The sequence below is a fragment of the Prunus mume genome, linkage group LG3 (assembly GCF_029339155.1).
Source record: "Prunus mume cultivar Tortuosa linkage group LG3, ASM2933915v1, whole genome shotgun sequence".
NCBI lineage: Eukaryota > Viridiplantae > Streptophyta > Magnoliopsida > Rosales > Rosaceae > Prunus > Prunus mume.
Window position 1 is genome coordinate 12,988,415 of NC_142700.1, and position 20,945 is coordinate 13,009,359.

At 38.3% G+C, this 20,945-nt stretch overlaps 1 long non-coding RNA gene and 3 pseudogenes across 2 annotated transcripts; 3 read left to right on the forward strand and 1 right to left on the reverse strand.

Moving 5' to 3' along the window:
- The first annotated feature begins 439 nt into the window (after positions 1 to 439).
- LOC148918782 (receptor-like protein 2 pseudogene) lies at positions 440 to 2,804 on the forward strand (annotated as a pseudogene).
- Positions 2,805 to 6,006: 3,202 nt separating this feature from the next.
- Positions 6,007 to 7,629, reverse strand: LOC103326080 (uncharacterized). Its single transcript, XR_016125196.1, has 2 exons — positions 7,121 to 7,629; positions 6,007 to 6,582 (listed from the first exon to the last, which is right to left on the reverse strand). It is a non-coding gene; the product is annotated as an uncharacterized LOC103326080 (long non-coding RNA).
- Positions 7,630 to 14,723: 7,094 nt separating this feature from the next.
- On the forward strand, positions 14,724 to 17,100 carry LOC103326137 (tyrosine-sulfated glycopeptide receptor 1 pseudogene; annotated as a pseudogene).
- Positions 17,101 to 18,401: 1,301 nt separating this feature from the next.
- On the forward strand, positions 18,402 to 20,763 carry LOC103326078 (receptor-like protein 2 pseudogene; annotated as a pseudogene). The gene has a single exon (XR_016125195.1). The product of XR_016125195.1 is annotated as a receptor-like protein 2 pseudogene (transcript).
- Positions 20,764 to 20,945: the final 182 nt, after the last annotated feature.

Sequence of the window (20,945 nt, forward strand, 5' to 3'; positions counted from 1 at the left end):
AGTCCAGCTCAAGAAGTAGTTCATATAACCAAAAGGAAACCAAGCATTCCTTCGCAAAGCCAGATAAGGAAAAATTAGACAGAATTCAAAAGAGAGTGAACTCTCTTACAAACTTGGTTCAGCAAATTAAATGAAACACACAGGAGTCAAGTCTTTCATCATATGAAAACCTCAACAAATTTTCCAAAGACATCTAAATGTCTTAAAGATATCTAGATAACTCAAAACCAACTAGAATAGGTCCTTGCCGGCAGTTCTGATCACTTTTAAAGGCCTCTTTATGGCCCAACTTGTTTCATTAATGAGGTCTTCTCTCTGGTTTCATTAACGAGAATATCTCTTCAACCACACAATTTGCATTGTGGTTGTTGTTTCCCGATTGACTTCTCAATTTGTACTGATGTTTGCATCCCTTTCAAGCAATCATTGCTCTTATATATGTAAATACATGTGAGCAACGACACATACACAAAGCAACATGTTAGTGCAAGCTTATAACCTAATGGCTCGAGCCTTCCTTCTCTTCCTCTTATTCTCTTGCATTATATCTACAAATATCCATGCCTGCAAACAAACTGAACGCAGCTCCCTCCTGCCCTTTGCCTCCACTCTATCTTCTCCTCCTTTAAATTGGACATCCCTTGATTGTTGTCGTTGGAAGGGCATCACTTGTGATCACGATGGTTGGGTCACCCGTTTGCTCTTACCTTCCAAAGGGCTCAAAGGAGGTATCTCTCCCTTTTCACTTGCAAATCTCACCCATCTCACCCACTTGAACCTTTCCCACAATTCACTATATGGTTCACTTGAAACTCAGTTCTTCTTGTCTTTGAATCAACTTGAGATCCTTGATTTGAGCTATAACCTTCTTTTTGGAGAACTACCACTTTCTCTACCATCTATTAATATACGGATAGTTGATTTGTCCAGCAATCACTTTCTTTGGTGCAATTCCATCTTCATTCTTCCAGCAAGCAAGCAACTTGACTAGTTTCAATGTTAGAAACAATACCTTCACGGGGTATGTCCCATCCTCTATTTGTTTTCATTCTTCTCCCTCCCTTAGGCTATTGGATTTTTCTTCCAATGTATTCAATGGCAACCTTGCTCCTGGGCTAGGAAAGTGTTCCAAACTGTAGGCTTTTCATGTGGGTCACAATAACCTCTTGGGATTATTTCCATAAGATATCTATAATGCTACCAAACTTGAAGAAATTGCATTACCTCTCAATTCACTACATGGAGCCATTAGTGGTAGAATTGCCAACCTCACTAACCTTGCAATCCTTGACCTCTACTTTAATCAATTGAATGGCGAGCTTCCTCACAATTTGGGGAAGCTCTCCAAGTTGAAATTGGTGACCCTTGATTTCAACAATTTAGAAGGTTCTTTGCCCCAGTCTTCGATAAATTGCACAAACCTTGTAGAACTGCATTTGTTAAACAACAACTTGGAAGGAAATATCTTCATGCTTGATTTCTCCAGACTTAGTCAACTTACTAAACTTGACCTCAAGATGAATAACTTCTCTGGTATGGTTCCTGTAAGCCTTTACTTATGTCGGTCGTTAAAAGCCATTGGATTGAGTAGAAATCATCTAGAGGGACAAATACAAGCTGAAATTATTTCATTGAAATCCTTGTCCTTCCTCTGCCTTGGTCACAGCCAATTCACCAACCTCACAGGGGCAATGAATATATTAATGAGTTGCAAAAGTCTTCATTTACTCATGCTTGATGGTGCCTTTAAAGGTGAGGGAATGCCATCAGGTGAAGGAATGCCATCGGATGATGACATGGTTGATTTTGATGGATTCCAAAATCTTCGGTTATTGAGTTTGTTTAATTCTGACCTCACTGGTCAAATGCCTATATGGTTATCAAAGCTCAAGAATATAGAGATCTTGCGACTGGATTTTAATCAATCGCAAGGCCAATTCCAAGTTGGTTGGGGACTATGCCTAGACTGTTTCATATCTACTTGTCAGAGAACCAATTTTCAGGTGCCTTTCCAAAGCAACTTTGTAGACTACCAAGGTTGGTACATGAACCTAATATTGCATCTCAATTAGACGACACTGGTTATGAATTTGAATTGCCAATCTTCAGTAGCAGCAGCTTCGACATATTTGCAAAGCAAACTATTCTACAACAAAAAATGTCTTCTGTTCCAGCAATAATACGCTTATCTAACAACATTAGTGGTTATATACCTGTTGATCGGCCAATTACATCTTCTCAGCCAGCTTTTTCTTGACTCCAACACCTTTTCTGGCGTCATTCCAGACCAAATATCTAACCTAAAAAATATAGAGATTTTGGACCTCTTCATGAATCACTTGTCTGGAATGATCCCATTGTTATTGGCGAGCCTTAATTTCTTAAAAGAATTTAATGTCTCATATAATAACCTCGAAGGATCGATACCAACAAGCACCCAGCTCCAAAGCTTCGAAGCTTTTACGTTTAAGGGGAACCCAAAACTTTGTGGTGCCCCACTTCCAAATAAGTGCGGACCAAATAAGGACATGGATGTAGATAACATGAACAATAAAGACGTGGAAATGTGATTCCATGGTTTTATATCTTTGCAACGTCGGGATTCATAGTAGGATTTTGGGGAGTTTGTAGTTCTTAAGTTATTAACAAGACATGAAGATATGCGTATTTTCGATTCATAGACAATCTACAAGATATGCTCCTCTATGTGATGATAACAGTCCCTCTCAACAGGATGAAAAGAAGGCTTAGAGGCTAGATATATATTATTAATATTGTACTTTTTATTTTGCATTTTCAGTTTGCTTTACCCTTTTTATTTTCTTCCTCTTCATTTCAAAGTAACTGGACTCAAATTTAAAGGATATATGTTGTTTGGTTCATAAAGTTGTCATGACACATCTTATACAGCTTATAACAACATGGATATTGGCAAGCCAAATTCGATATTTCATGTGCTTGAAAGCGGATGATATAATTTTTGGTCATGATAGATTCACTTGACAAATTTTTCATTGCATTATCGCCGGATGGACCTCTTCCATGAAGCCCTGAAAGAAAAAAAAATGCAAATAACTACCCAGAATTTAAAATAAGCCAAACATTTAAAAACGAAGAAGAAGAAGAAGACTTTCTCTCTCTCTCTCTCTTCAAAAACCAAAGACTTAAAATTGAAATGAAAATTCATGACTTACAGCCAGCGCCGACAAAATAAAGTAGACGAATGAGCTTTGGGGCTGGGGGGGCCAGCTAATTTTTCTCTACTCATTTCTCTTCTCTTCTCTTCTTCAGATTTTTCTGTGAGACAAGTTGAGGATTGAGAAAGATCACGACCTCTTTTTGGTCTGAAACTGAAATGGGTCAGTTATCTAGTGAGAGCACATATATGAGAACATTACATGAGAACACCGTTGGATCTAATCTAACGGCTGCGTGAAAAGCAATTGTAAGTGTAAGTGTTGTATTAGAACGAGGCCTTCTTCTCTCTCCTCCCTCCAAAACGTCCCAAAAAAGACGTCCCCTCCAAAACAGACGTCCCCTCCAATCCAGCTGTTCGATTTGTTCAATTAGGAGGCCAATTTTTTTATCAGCTTTGATTGAGGAAGAGCAATAACACTGAAGAGAGAGCGCCCCTGTTATTCCTTATTCGATTCGAGGAAGAACACAAAAGTATAGCCCTCATTTTTCTAGGTTTCTCTTTCAGGCGAAACAAAGTGTTCATCTATTTTATATTATCATCTTTGTGGTTCGGTCTTTCTAGTCGAAACATTCGTCAATCCTTGAGCAATGTCGAAACTAGCGTTGAGTTGGAAACTGGTGACCACAACTTGTGGTTCTGTTCTCTTTGTTCCGTGAAGATATCTATAATGCTGCCAAACTTGAAGAAATTCCATTACCTCTCAATGAGTAAAGGCTTACTGGAACAGTACATTAGTGAAGCTATTGCAACCTCTTTAGATCCTTTAGTAAGTTGACTAAGTCTTTTGGAGAAATCAAGCATGTTGTATCCCAAACACAGTTCTACAAGGTTTGTGAAATTCATCAAAGATGGGGGCAAAGCACCTTCTAAATTGTTGAAATCAAAGGTCAAAAACTTCAACTTGGAGAGATTCCCCAAATTGAGAGGATGCTTGCCACCAAAATGATTAAAGTAGAGGTCAAGGATGGCAAGTTTGGTGAGGTTGACAATTTTATCACTAATGACTCCATGCAGTTAAAAGCCATTGCATTAGGTAGAAATCATCTAGAGGGACAAATACAAGCTGAAATTCTTTCATTGAAATCCTTGTCCTTCCTCTTTGTTGGTTACAACCGATTCACCAACCTCACAAGGGCAATGAAGATATTGATGAGTTACAAAAGTCTTCACACACTCATTCTTACTAGTGCCTTTGAAGGTGAGGGAATGCCATATGATGATGACATGGTCGACTTTGACGGATTCCAAAATCTTTGGTTTTTGAGTTTGGATGATTCTAACCTCACTGGGCAAATACCTCTATGGTTATCAAAACTCAATAATCTAGAGATCTTGAGTCTGCGTGCTAATCAAATCACAGGGCCAATTCCAAGTTGGTTGGGGACTCTTCCAAGACTGTTTTATGTCAACTTGTCCAAGAATCGATTTTCAGGTGAATTTCCAAAGCAACTTTGTAGACTACCAAGGTTGAATTATGAACCTAATATTGCCTCTCAAGTAGAATTTGAATTGCATGTCGTCAGCAACATAAATCCTGCAAATCAAATTTTGCTACCTCAAAAATTGTCTTCATTTCCAGCAGTGATAGACGTATCTAACAATAACATTAGTGGTTATATACCTGCTGAGATAGGCCAATTGCAGCTTCTCCGCAAGTTGGCTCTTAACTCCAACAACTTCTCCTGCATCATTCCAGACCAAATATCTAACCTAAAAACTTTAGAGGTTTTGAACCTCTCCACGAATCACTTGTCTGGAATAATCCCATAGTCATTGGTGAGCCATAATTTGTTGAAAGAATTTGATGCCTCGTACAATAATCTTGAAGGACCAATACCAACAGGCACCCAGCTCCAAAGCTTCAACGCTTCTACCTTTGAGGGGAATCCAAAACTTTGTGATGCCCCACTTCCAAATAAGTGCATACCAAATAAGGACATGGATGCAGATAACAAGAACAATAAAGACGAGGGCAATGGGCATCATCAACTTCCATGGTTCTACATTATCGTTGTGTACTTGGGGTTCATAGTAGGATTTTGGTGAGTCCGTGGTTCTTTAGTTATTAACAAGACATGGAGATATGCGTATTTTCAATTCATAGACAATCTACAAGATATGCTCTATGTGATTATAACAGTCCCCCTCAAGAGGATGAAAAGAAGGCTTAGAGGCTAGATATATATTATTAAAATTAATATTGTACTTTTTATTTTGCATTTTCAGTTTGCTTTACCCTTTTTTTTTCTTCTTCTTCATTTCAAAGTAACTGGACTCAAATTTAAAGGATATATGTTGTCCGGTTCATAAAGTTATGGGGGAAGAAACCCTAAACTCAAGCTGCAGGAAAAAATCTACAACATCGTTATGAACTCCTCAGTATGCTGTTTCTGATATATTTGAAAAAAAGAAAATATAATATATGATGCTGCTGTCCAATTTATTTTGGAGAAAATAAACTACGAATCTCACAACTTATGGTTTTCTTTCTTCCATGTTTAACTTACAAAACCTTGGGGCTCTATTGTGGAGTTTGAATCCATCACACAACCCCTGCAGAACAATAAAATTGTTTACAAACTAAAAGAGAATTACCAAATCGGTGAGGTTTTTTACTACTGTTAAACAAATCATGACACATCCTATAGAGCTTATAACAACTCGACTGTCTAAAGTCTTGTTTACAAACTAAAAGAGAAGAACCAAATCGGTGAGGTTTTTTACTACTGTTAAACAAATCATGACACATCATGTAAAGCTTATAACAACTCGACTGTCTAAAGTCAATATCACAACCAGCATGGATATTGGCAAGGCAAATCAGATATTTCCTGTGCTTGAAAGCGGATGATATAATTTCTGGTCATGACAAATTCACCTAACAAATTTTTCACATAAAAACGTTGCACTGTCGCCAGATGGACCTCTTCCATATAACATGAATGAAGCCCTGAAAACAAATGACCAGACTCTTGCGACTGGTTGGAAAAATGTGTCCAAGAGTCCGATATTTTCTCTTCCTACAAACCATCAACAAATGAACATTAAGCTACATAAAAACAAGCAAATTGTCCCTCTTTAAAGAAGAGAAAAAGAAAAAGTTGCCCTCCATACACCTCTATTTCAACTGCTGCTAGGGGTGTGGAAATTTAAGCATACTCCCCTGGTTTCTTGGTGGCTGCATGAACAGAGGATGAGGCTTCCATAGTTAATTCCCTTCTTTTGTTTTTGGCAGCTCTGATCTGGTCTGCGAATGAAAATTCTTTCTGCATTTTTTCTCTCTTTATAAGCTCTAGATCCAGTTTCTCAAAAGCTGAGATACGCGACATGACTATGTCCCCTCGAGCAGCAGTTTGTCCATTTGTTGAAGTTTTTCTTTCAAACTATTAAGAAGAAAGAGAATTCAATAACACACTCAAACAAACAACATTGGAAAAGGTGATGCCATTTAAAAGCAGCAGATTAGAAAAAATGAAGTAAAATAATTAATATGCTGATCTAGCAAGGTTCCCTAAATGTTTGAAGCCTGATCAAGAACAGAGCTCAAGAAGAAGAAATTTTGCAAGCTGGTTTATGAATCAGGAAAATAATTTTGCAATATACAAGATTTTAACTTTAGTCCTGTCTCAAATATGAAAAGCAATAATTACCCATTTTTTCTATCCACCGTCAGTTTCTTTACATATATCAAAGCATTATGGTGCAATGTTAAACAGATTTCATCTGTAATTTGAATACTCCTCCCCCTCCAAAACTCACTTCTCTTGACCTACTCATGAACTTAACATTGTATGCTTAGCGATACTATTTATTTATGCTAAGTTTGTGAGTGATATGTCATGTATTTCTAATTTATATATGGTGAACTACATAATTGCTTCTATCTACAACTTAATATTGTCTTGGCCACTGAGCAATTACCTTCATTAATCTCTGCTTACAATTCCGCCCTTGAAGATCTGTCAACTCTTCAATATCTTCATAGACTTCTCCATCTTTTCTCCTCTCACGAGTAATCCTTGCCATATTTTTTTTCTTTAACCTGTTCTGCTGTCATTGCTCTTTTCTTTGCCCTCTCCTTTGCCTTTTCCTTTTTCTTCTCAGCAGCCAGCTGAAGCTCTTGGAGATGTAATTTTTGCTTTATCTTCTCATAGCTATCCCAAAAGAGCTCTTGCTGTCCGCTACCACCTTTCTTAGCCGCCTCTGCTATGCTTTCAACCCATGACAGAAATAATTTATCCCTCAACCTTTTCCATTTTAAACGCTGTCCCCAAACACGTCTAAGTGAAGAACGCATTTTTGCCTTGGACTCGGCGCTACATAACAGTCCTTTTTTTTTGTCAATTTTTTTGCCTTGGATTCAGTCACTCAGAGCAAGAAATAACTTTAAACAAAGAAAAAAAAAACTATAATAGAAAATGTATATTTCATCAAAGATGCGCTGCAACCTACAACTATTGGCTTCTATTGGTCACATTATGTTCATGAAACCAAAAAAATCATGTTTACTTTTTCAGCAGGTCTAAAAAACCTTAAACTGATAGGATCCGCCCCGGATTCTCGAAACGGGACAAATCCTGTCGTATTTCCGATATCATCCCGATGCCGAGCCCACTTACTAAAGACCAAGTCTCCCTTGAAAAATGGACATTTTCCCAAATTTTTCAACATGTTAAAATCACAGTTTAATATCCCAATAGGCAACATGCTTCAGAACAAATAAATAGTTTACAACAAGGGCCTCCAGCCTCACAAATCAAACCCTACAGGGCGATAACATAGCATATCTAAGAATTCAAAATACAAACAGAAACGGGAGTTCAACAACAATAAAAGAGTAAAGGAGCCCTACGAAGGCTCGGAGTTTGGAAGCTCGCGACCCGGCTCTGCTGCTCAGTTCAATCAACTACTGGCAAAGGGATGCAAAACAGAAAAGTGTGAGTGGGCAAAACAAAATTTAGTTCAATTGAAACCAAAGTAATATAACCCCCACCGTTTAGAAAACGATGCAGAAAACCATATGCACTCAAAACCGTCATAACTCTATATATATAAAATTTGGTCAAAACCATAACTAAATCCAAAAACCCATAATGAAACTTTATAAGTCAACCCATCCAAACTTTTCCTTACGATTCCCAAACTAAACTCTCGAAACGCGTACCCATTGGCACGATGAGGGAGGAAGTATCCTCACTGAGAAATAAGAACGAATGAATAGATGTATATGTATATATGTATAATATATATATATATAAATGACATCACCTAGTTTGTACCGGGGAAATAATCCAACCAGGGATTGTATGACTGGTCCACATGGAAGAATCCTCAATTGACCATGTGGCAAGGGAACGAGCCGTCCAACCAGGGGACTAACTCTACCAGCACATACAATCGAATCTTCAAGAGTCGTACGCCTGCGACAAGTCCTACGTGCACAGACTACCCCGCTTTGTGTTTACAAAACACCCCGTCAAGGTGCCGGGTTCCAACATATCCAAGTATCTCAATAATCCAATTCTATTCCATAATTTCCGTAACCGGGGAGGTACATAGGGTAGTGCATATAGCACTTCAACTGACATACTATAATCGCAATTCTTTCCAAAATCTCACATCAACAACCCAAGTACCCCACACATAACCAACATAGATAGAAATTGTCAAAATCCATATATATATATATATATATATAAACTCAAGATACTCAAATATGCTAAAACCCAAAAATATATTGCAATTGCTATATAAAAACATCAAGTTCAACAATTGAATATATAATATATTCAATAAACCATTAAAACATTACACATAATTTTTCCATAAAAAAAACCATGCTTATTATTTAAAACCAAACTCCAATCACAAGTAGTCTCCACTCTGCTTGACCCTGAGAGGGTCCCACCTGCTGCGTGCGAGTAGCCAGAGCACCTATTTCAGAAAACAAGTACGAAATTAATACAAAATACGTTGAACGGAAACTTTAAATTAAAATCCTAATTTCCCAGGTTTCAAGTACAGTACGAGGAATGAGACATTCCTAAAGTCTAAGGGCCACTTTGGCATTCTGTGTTGTGAAAATAATCACTGATTTGTTGTGAGAGAAATCATCTGTGAGAGAAAGCAGTTTGGTGTTTGGTAAAATTTTTGTTTAAAGTGTTATTGGTATTGATTTTACGCATAATCAGAAAATGATTTTCACATAATCATTAAACCCAGCGCCTCTTCAAAACTGATTCTGCATAATCAGAAAATGAAAGCACCTCATTAGCTGCTTTCCCTTATAGCTTTCTCTCATAGCAATTTTTAACAATAAGTGATTTTCTTACAGTTTACCAAACGGGTTGGGCTTCTCAAAATTTTTAAAAAATCACTTATCACCCCAAATAAGCAATGTCAAACTGGCACTAATTACGTGTTTCGGATGAAGAGATAGCATCAAAAGACGCTCGATCAACTGGGCAGTCAAACTTTCCAAATTAGGTCAATCGGGCCCACGGGGCCCACGACCTCCGATTTCTAATCTGGAAGTTCCTATGGGTTCCACAAGGTTTAGAATACACGTCCTGCAAGTTTGGTCTAGATCGAATGGTCAGATTGCTCGAGATCGGATGGTTATCGTTTAATGCAAACTTTAAGTTATTGGATCGGAACATCCGGGTCTCCGATTCACGATCCGCAAAATCCTACACGATCCTAGGAATGTCTAGATCAACATATATTAAATTGGAGTTGATCCAACGGTCCGAACATGTCAAACCTGGATAACGTCTAATATGCAATATCCGATCAACTACGGTATAAAAGATATGATCACTCTCTAAAGTAGTTCACATTGCTTGTATTAATTGATTGATGCATTTTTTTGTGTCTCAACGACAGTGAGGAAGAAGCAAGGATGAAGATCTACTCAGTTACAACTAGGTGCTATTATGCATTTGGGGCACTTGTGTCTGAAGAGACTTCGTACAAAATCAAAGGTACTTCTGCATCAAATTATTGCTTGGGCTTTTGCTTCTTCTTTTTTTTTTTTTTTTATCAAATTATTCCAGAATTGCCTAGAGTCCGGTGGGTACTTCCTGATTAAAAATTTAAGAAGGTCATATATCCTCATTTTTATGTCCTTAAGAAGGTCATATATTCATATATTCATATAGAATAGATACTCCCTAACATTATGTCGTGAGCAACAAGTAGGAAAAGAAGTTGCCGCTAAGAAGTCTTGAATACAATGCCGTTCATCTGTGAATGCGATGAAGGGAATACATGGACAGTAGAAAAAGCCAATTTGGCAACCATATATAATTCATACCAAACTCACATGTCCTCATTTTTATGTGGATCATCACCGACCTTGAATCCTTCCCCATTTTTATATGGACAGTAGAAAAAACCAATTTGGCAACTATATAATTCATACCTCAGAGAGGGAACGTAACGTATACTGTAATCCACTTGGAGAGCTTAATTACAAGAAGACGCATCGTGTCAACTGTCCTCCTCCCACATTGTAATTGTGTATATGAGGAAAAGAAGAAGGGTAAAAGTGGAAGAATGTTTTTTCTGTTTCTGAGAGGGAACGTGTCAAAATCAGAGCCATACGTTCACGTAATAATGGTGGAGCTACATATAGGCTACTCTCGACTGTAGCCCAGTGCAACCTTGGTCAAAAATACTTTTTATAGCAGTTAATTTCAAGATTTTGACATTTAGCCCACCCAGCCAACTCCCATATGTGCAAATTCTTCACTTTTATGGCTGGGTAGTTAAGAAAAGTCGTTAGTTTTCTAGTTTTATATCATGTTAATTGAATCGTTCAAGTTCAAAAAAATTAAAATTTATTTGTTCTTGGTTTGACTTAATTTTGTTTTATCATTTAACAAAATATTAGCCTACCCTTTTGAAAATTTTAGTTCCACTCTTGCAAGTAGTAAGTGTTATAATATGGATGGACTAAGTTGATATTTTTCCATTTTAAGTAATATAGCAGTGGTGCAAGAACGCAGCCCAAGAGAGGGATAAACGCACAAGAAGATGGAACAAGGGATCAAAAGTGAGCAGTGGGCAACAAAAGAAAAAACAAACAAAATAGAAAGTGGGAGAAATTGACAAAACAAACAGAACAAGGTGGTGGGGTTAGGGATGGCAAAAATCCTCGCGGGGGCGGGTTCTCGTTGGGTCCTCGACCCTAACGAGGGAAGATTTCGGGGCCAAACGGGTATCGGTATGGGGATCCCCGAATTTGAAAAATCCCCTACAGGTACGAGGAGGGGATGGTATTAGCGTCCCCATCCCTGAACCTGACCCGAAAATATATATGTTTATATTTAAATAAATATATATATAATGATAATATTTTTGTTTAATCTTAAGTTAACATCCCTCTCCTAATCTTTCCTAATCTTCTTTGGAATTTCATATTGATGTGATTTTGAATAGTTGAGTTAAACTTTATAGTTAATTTGGATACGTTGAATGACAATTTAATATAAAACTTAATGTTAAAATGTATTATAAATATTTTTTATGCAAAAAAAATCGGGGATTCGGAGCGGGTATGGGGAATAGTCCCCCGACGGAACGGGATGGGGATTCCCTGAAACCTATTAAACGGGGATGGATTCGGGGATGGGGGCCGGGATGGAGAGTGGGGACGGAGATGGTATTGTCATACCCGGCTCCTACCCGACCCATTGTCATCCCTAGGTGGGGTCCCATTTGGGGCTCATTTTATTGCTATCAATATATTTACCAAGAAACGTTATTAAGTAGTTGCTCCAATTTTGAATTTTCTTAGAAAAATCATCTAGCAACATGAATAGGACGTTATTAATGTTGGATCAGGCTTGACTGGCACTGTCACTTTCAGGCTATATCCATCTGGCAAGAAAAATCACACCATATATCTTCCAAATTCCATGAAAAATTGTCATCATAATGAAAGAAAACACCAATGAGGGAAAGCACACGTCAAACTTTTGCATCCAAATCTGAAACGCTTTAAATACATTCGTGAGATTTTTTATTACTGTTCAAAAAAAAATCATGACACATCCTATCAGCTTATAACAACTCTGCAAGAAACAAGTTGTAAGACGTTTGCAATTTAACTCGACTGTCATAAATTAACCAGGATATTGGCAAGGGGAATCAGATATTTCTTGTGCTTGAAAGCGAATGATATAATTTTTGGTTAACAACTTTGAACTTGGACTTTGAGTGATTAACATGGAAGATGAGCTGGTATCGGTTATCAGCTGACTTAAAAATAAAAGGAAATAGTCAAAAACTTTTGAGTACTTCGTGAAGGCCAAGTCCTGTTCTGGTGGCCCAAAGGTTTCAATATCAATAATTTGCATTCAGTCGTTGTTGTTTCCCGACTTCTCAATTTGCATTGTGTGGTGGTGGTTTGCATCGTTTTCAAGATGTCAAACAAAGTAGGGCAAATATTCAGATACGCTCATATTATTATTCTTCTCCAATATGGAGGTATTTATACAAGTACAAAGATGTGTTAATCCTAAATAAAATAGGAAATAAATCCAAATTACAATGAAAATAAATATAAATTATAATATGAAATAAATCTCAATTATAATATAACTAGATAAATGGTAAGTAACTAAAATCATAACATGGTAAGGAACCAAAATCCTAACTAAGTAAGGACTCGCCAACACTCCCCCTCAAGTTGGGCGAAGATATTTCGCAGGCCCAACTTGACAAGCGAGTCACAGAACACCATACTTGAGAAGCACAAATTGTAGAAAAGGTCTTTTAGTCAACCACGAGTGAAACAAGGGACAAACTAAAGCAAAGTTTGCAGCGGAAACACAAGAGCAAACCCTAAAAAATAGGGCACATAGTAGAACACAGAAACCCTGTGAGCACGGCAATAGGTAAGGCAGAACACGAAACCCTGTGAGCACAGCAGCAGATAAGGCGAACACATAAACTCTGTGAGCACGGCAGTAGATAAGGCGAACATAGAAACCCTGTGAGCACGGCAGCAGATAAGGCGAACACAAACCCTAAAAATAAGGTAAGGCAAGGTCAACATTCATGATCGCAGCGAAAAAACACACTAGCAAAGGCATGAACATGGTAGAAGCAACAACAACAATGTCCCCAGCAAGAGACAACAAAACTGACAGCAGCAAGAGCAACACAAGGCACTGGCACCAGCAAGAGCAATATAATGACAACTGTGGAAGCAACAACAACATAGACAACTTCTCTTCACTCCCCGGGCAAACAATCGTGACAAGAACGACAGAGACAACTTCTCTTCACTCCTCTCTCCTTGAAGAGAAGAGGTCGTCGAACTGTAAGAAAAGTGGCACTTAAGAAACAGAAGCGGACTAACGCTCGATGTAGAAGAATCAGCCATGGCAGATAGGTAGCTGAATTGCAACGGAATAGATGAGCAGCAGTGTCACTCCCCCTCCAATCCGACGATGTATGAGAGTTGAGATTTGGAGAAAGTAACACCCAAATAAATAGTGAGTAAGAAAACACAGATGTTTCTGGGCAAGAAGTGAAACACATTATCAAATAGGAAAAAGGGCCATATAGGCGTGCACAGAGAGAGATAGAGGACTAGAGCGGCTGTGCAAAGGGAACAACGGCAGTGTAGCTCAGCAGGACAGAGAGAGACAAAGGCCAGCTAGGAGAAGGCTCGACGAGAGGTGACGAGGATCGCGGAGGTTTGAGATGGCTCGGTGAGTGGTGACGAGGCTCATGGAGGAAAAAGATCAGGCAATCAATGGCCAAGGGGCGTGTTGCCCATATGGTATACATTTAAAAGAGAGGCTCGCAAGAGACTGAAACTAACATGGGCTCAATATGATTTTAACAGAAAGCAAGCTCATAGAGAGATGAAAAGTAAGAGAAAAAAGGCAGCAGCATGCATGGGTAGAGAAAAAGAAAGGTAATGACTCAACATAAACACGGTAAGGACAGAGACAAGGGTAAAATTGCAGAAAGGTGCGGCTATGGCTAAGGCAGAAGAAATATATGTTGATTATTAAGGAAAGGAGAAACGAGGATTTACATCAAGGTGAAGACCCATGATAGGTTAGGAATGAGGAACGCCAACGACTCTCAATTTGTCAGAGGATCTCAAGGATTAGCAACGACTCTCAAGGAGACCGCAAACACAGGTCACAAGAAAACCTAGGCTCTTATACCATGTCAAACAAAGTATGGCAAATATTCAGATACGCTCTTATACGCTCATATTATTATTCTTCTCCAATATGGAGGTATTTATACAAGGACAAAGATGTGTTAACCCTAAATAAAATAGGAAATAAATCCAAATTACAATAGAAAATAAATATAAATTATGATAGGAAATAAATCTCAATTATAATATAACTAGATAAATGGTAAGTAACTAAAATCCTAACGTGGTAAGGAACCAAAATCCTAACTAAGTAAGGACTCGCCAACACAAGCATGGTTGTTCATATATATATATATATATATATATACATGTGAGCAACAGCACATACACAAAGCAAAATGCTAGTGCAAGCTTATATCCTAATGGTTCATGGCTTCCTTCCCTTCCTCTTACTCTCTTGCATTATATCTACAAATATTCATGCCTGCAAGCAAACCGAACGCAACCCCCACCTGTATTTTGCCTCCACTCTATCTTCTCCTCCTTTAAATTGGACATCTCTTGATTGCTGTCGTTGGAAGGGCATCACTTGTGATCAAGATGGTTGGGTCACCAGTTTGCTCTTACCTTCCAAAGGGCTCAAAGGAGGTATCTCTTCCTTTTCACTTGCAAATCTAACCCATCTCACCCACTTGAACCTTTCCCATAATTCACTATATGGTTCACTTGAAACTCAGTTCTTCTTGTCTTTGAATCAACTTGAGATCCTTGATTTGAGCTATAACCGTTTTTCTGGAGAGCTACCACTTTCTCTACCATCCAGCAGTATCCAGACAGTTGATTTGTCCAGCAATCACTTCTTTGGTGCAATTCCATCTTCATTCTTCCAACAAGCAAGCAACTTGACAAGTTTCAATGTCAGCAACCTTGCTCTTGGGCTAGGGAAGTGTTCTGAATTGCAGGTTTTTCGTGCCGGTCACAATAACCTCTCAGGATTACTTCCAGAAGATATCTATAATGCTACTAAACTTGAAGAAATTTCATTGCCTTTCAATTCACTACATGGAGCCATTAGTGATAAAATTGTCAACCTTACCAACCTTGCCATCCTTGACCTCTCCTTTAATCATTTTGGGGGCGAGCTTCCTCTCAATTTGGGGAAGCTCTCCAAGTTGAAGTTTGTGACCTTTGATTTCAACAATTTAGAAGGTGCTTTGCCCCCATCTTTGATTAATTGCACAAACCTTGTAGAACTACGTTTGGAAAACAACACCTTGGAAGGAGATATCTCCATGCTTGATTTCTCAAGACTTAGTCAACTTACTAAACTTGACCTAAGGGTCAATAACTTCACTGGTACAATTCCAGTAAGCCTTTACTCATGTAGGTCCTTAAAAGCCATTCGATTGTCCAAAAATCATCTAGAGGGACAAATACAAGCTGAGATTCTTTCATTGAAATCCTTGTCCTTCCTCTCACTTGGTGGCAACCGATTCACCAACCTCACATGGGCAGTGAAGATATTGATGAGTTTTAAAAGTCTTCACACACTCATGCTTGCTGGTTCCTATGAAGGTGAGGGAATGCCATCTGATGATGACATGGTTGATTTTGACGGATTCCAAAATCTTCGGCGTTTTAGTTTGGCTGGTTCTGACCTCAATGGTCAAATACCTTTATGGTTATCAAAGCTCAAGAATCTAGAGCTGTTAGAACTAGGTTTCAATCAAATCACAGGGCCAATTCCAAGTTGGTTGGGGACTCTTCCTAGGCTGTTTTATATAAACTTGTCAAATAATCGAATTTCAGGTGAATTTCCAAAGACACTTTGTAGACTACCAAGGTTGCTTTATGGACATAATATAGCATCTCAAGCAGACCATATGAATTTGAATTGCCTATCTACGGCCGCAGCAGCAGCATAATCGCAACTCAAAATTTTCCAACACATATATTGGATTTTTTTGCAGCAACGATAGTCTTATCTAACAATAACATTAGTGGTGATATACCTACTGAGATCGGCCAGTTACAACTTCTCCAGGAGTTGTATCTTGACTCCAACAACTTCTCCGGCGTCATTCCAGACCAAATATCTAACCTGAAAAATTTGGAGGTTTTGAACCTCTCCATGAATCTCTTGTCTGGAATAATCCCATCATCATTGGTGAGCCTTAATTTCTTAAGAGAATTTAATACCTCGTACAATAATATAGAAGGACCAATACCAATAGGCACCCAGCTCCAAAGCTTCAACGCTTCTGCCTTTGAGGGGAATCCAAAACTTTGTGGTGTCCCACTTCCAAATAAGTGCGAACCAAATAAGTGCATTGATGCAGATAACAAGAACAACAAAGACGAGGGCAATGGGCATCATCAACTTCCATGGTTTTATATTTTTGTTGTGTTGGGGTTCATAGTAGGATTTTGGGGAGTCTGTGGTTCTTTAGTTATTAACAACACATGGAGATATGCGTATTTTCGATTCATAGACAATGTACAAGATAGGCTTTATGTGATGGTAACAGTGTGCATCAACACGATGAAAAGAAGGCTTAGAGGCTAGATATATATTATTAATATTGTACTTTTTATTTTGCATACTCAGTCCAAAGATATGAAAACTGATGTATATTCATGTAATACGGTTGTCAATTGTGAAGGATTGATGTCTCTGTCTATGTTTTGGATTGGAATTCCCTTACTGCTGTGCTTTGGCATGTGGGGCTCAAAGGTTGTGTTTGAATACTGAAGTCGCGATTTGTTTTCATGTCTTTTTAACTTGGTTCCTTGCTTGTTGATATTAAGGAGCGTATGGTGAGCGCCCTCATGCCTTGAATCATTTATCATCAAAATATTTGATATCCTAACTGATCATGCATTTCATACGCTGACAAAAATTTGTGGACTTTGTCTATAGACATAAGGAAGAAACACGTACATATGTAGGTGTGCGTTCAGGGCTTTTAAGCCAATTAAGACATTCAGAATTTCATTTTGGAGTGAAGGAGCTCATGCTAGGGACATATTTGTGTACGGGAGCATGAGTTATATCCCGCACAAAAATGATAAGAACTACTCTCTCACTTGTCTGTTAATATATTAGTATCTACTATCTCTATGATAACAAACGTTACCAATATGAAGTATCTGTAAAACTAATCGCTTAGCCCAAAGGGAAGGGAAATTGCCCCAGTTGTGAATGATCGGATGAAGCAGCCATTGCATCACTAAAGATAGGTAGCTAATTTGTCTTTGGCATCACTAAAGAAAATTCAAGAGTTATTAATAGCCTTTCTGTCTTTGGCAATTTATGAAGAGGTTGTACTTGAGCCACATTGTTAAGTTAGCTAATTTGAATACACCCAAACTTTTAAACTCTTTTAAAATCTTAATTGAATACACCCCTTAAGTTAGCAAAATAGATGCATTTGAATAACTCCAGGGGCGTGTTACCAAATCAAGTATCCGCTCTTTTTACTCCCATTTCGTTGAAAAACAGGGCAAAGCCCGTCATGAAGCAGCCTATATGTTCAATTCTGGTGGTTTTTCAAAGTAATTGGAGTCAAATATTATGTCTCTCTCTCTCTCTCTCTCCCCGCCCGCCCCCTCCCTCAATCAATTATACAATCTAGACAAAACCCAAAAAGCAATTGTATGTATCATTTTCTCTCTCAGTGCTTGTGTCCAAACGCCCGTCTCCTAGAGTCATTCTCCACGACTCATTTTATTGCTATCAATATATTTAGCAAGTAGTTGACAAGTTGTGCCCACTCAGATGGTTGAACATTATTGCTATCAATATTTTATTATAGTAGTTGCCTTCTTGTGGGGCAAACAACTTGGAAAGAATGACTATCCTCCAATTTTGACTTTTCTTAGAAGAAAAATATCATCCGTGAGATTTTTTGAAAACAACTTTGAAAATGGATAGGACGTCAACGTATAATGTTGGATTAGGCTTGACTGGCACTGTCTGGCAAGAAAAATAACACAATATGTCTTCCAAATTCCATGAATAATTATCACCATATGTCAGGCAACAACTTTGAGTACTTTGAAGGAGTTGTGGACTTTAAATTTGCATCGTTTTCAAGCATGGATATATAAACACCTGCAGTGAGCAACCACATACACAAAGCAACATGCTAGTGCAGCCTTATAGCCTAATGGCTCATGCCTTCCTTCTCTTCCTCTTATTCCCTTACATTATATCTACAAATATACATGCCTGCAAACCAACTGAACGCAGCTCCCTCATGTCCTTTGCCTCCACTCTATCTTCTCCTCCTTTAAATTGGACATCCCTTGATTGTTGTCATTGGAAGGGCATCACTTGTGATCAAGATGGTTCGATCACCCATTTGCTCTTGCCTTCCAAAGGGCTCAAAGGAGGTATCCCTCCCTCTTCACTTAGAAATCTCACACATCTCACCCACTTGAACCTTTCCCACAATTCACTATATGGTTCACTTGAAACTCAGTTCTTCTTGTCTTTGAATCGACTTGAGATCCTTGATTTGAGCTATAACCGTCTTTCTGGAGAGCTACCACTTTCTCTACCATCCAGCAGTATCCAGACAGTTGATTTGTCCAGCAATCACTTCTTTGGTGCAATTCCATCTTCATTCTTCCAACAAGCTAGCAACTTGACAAGTTTCAATGTCAGCAACAATACCTTCACCGGGTATGTTCCGTCCTCTATTTGTCTCCATTCTTCTCCCTCCCTTAGGCTATTGGATTTTTCTTCCAATCTATTTAGTGGAAACCTTGCTCTTGGGCTAGGAAAGTGTTCCAAATTGCAGGTTTTTCGTGCCGGTCATAACAACCTCTCTGGATTACTTCCAGAAGATATCTATAATGCTACCAAACTTGAAGAAATTTCATTACCTGTCAATTCACTACATGGAGCCATTAGTGATAGAATTGCCAACCTTACCAACCTTGCAATCCTTGACCTCTACTTTAATCATTTTGGCGGCGAGCTTCCTCCCAATTTGGGGAAGCTCTCCAAGTTGAAATTCGTGATCCTTGATTTGAACAATTTAGAAGGTAATTTGCCCCCATCGTTGATGAATTGCACAAACCTTGTGGAACTGCGTTTGGGATCCAACAACTTGGAAGGAGATATCTCCATTCTTGATTTCTCCAGACTTAGTCAACTTACTAAACTGGATCTAAGGAACAATAACTTCACTGGTACAGTTCCAGTAAGCCTTTACTCATGTAAGCCCCTAAAAGCCATTGCATTGGGTAGAAATCATCTAAAGGGACAAATAGAAGCTGAGATTCTTTCATTGAAATCCTTGTCCTTCCTCTCGCTTGGTTACAACCGATTCACCAACCTCACAGGGGCAATGAAGATATTGATGAGTTGCAAAAGTCTTCACGCACTCAAGCTTACTGGTGCCTTTAAAGGTGGGAGAATGCCATTTGATGATGAAATGGTTGATTTTGACGGATTCCAAAATCTTCAGCTCTTCAGTTTGGGTCATTGTGGCCTCATTGGTCAAATACCTGTATGGTTATCAAAGCTCAAGAATTTAGAGATATTGCTCTTGGGTAGTAATCAAATCACAGGGCCAATTCCAAGTTGGTTGGGGACTCTTCCTAGACTATTTCATATAGGCTTGTCAAACAACCAAATTTCAGGTGAATTTCCAAAGCAACTTTGTAGACTACCAAGGCTGATTTATGAACCTAATATTGCATCTCAAGCAGAAGACCAATATGAATTTGAATTGCCTGTCTTCACCACCATAAATGGTGTAAATCATCGTTTTCTACCAAAAAAAAGGTCTTCTTTTCCAGCAATGATAGACGTATCTAACAATAACATTAGTGGTTATATACCTGCTGAGATTGGCCAATTGCAGCTTCTCCAGGAGTTGGATCTTCACTCTAACAACTTCTCTGGAGTCATTCCAGACCAAATATCTAACCTAAAAAATTTAGAGGTTTTGAACCTCTTCATGAATCACTTGTTTGGAATAATCCCATTGTCATTGGTGAACCTTAATTTCTTGAGAGAATTTAATGTCTCCTACAATAATCTTGAAGGACCAATACCAACAGGCACCCAGCTCCAAAGCTTCGACGCTTCTGCCTTTGAGGGGAATCTAAAACTTTTTGGTGCACCACTTCTAAATGAGTGCATACCAAATAAGGACATGGATGCAGATAACAAGAACAACAAAGACGAGGGCAATGGGCATCATCAACTTCCATGGTTTTATATTTTTGCTATGTTGGGATTCATAGTAGGATTTTGGGTAGTCTGTGGTTCTTTAGTTATTAACAACACATGGAGATATGCGTATTTTCTATTCATAGACAATCTACAAGATAGGCTCATAACAATCTGCATCAACACGATGAAAAGAAGGCTTAGAGACTAAATATATATTATTAATATTGTAATTTTTATTTTGTATTTTCAGTTTCCTTTTCCCTTTTTTTTCTTTCTTCCTTTCAAAGTAGCCGGACTCAAATTTAAAGGATATATGTTGTTCGGTTCATAAAGTTATGGGGTAAAAGAAACCCTAAACATGCAGACAAGTGAAAATACAATACCATAACCCAGCTCAGCTGCAAGAAAAAATCTACAACATCGTT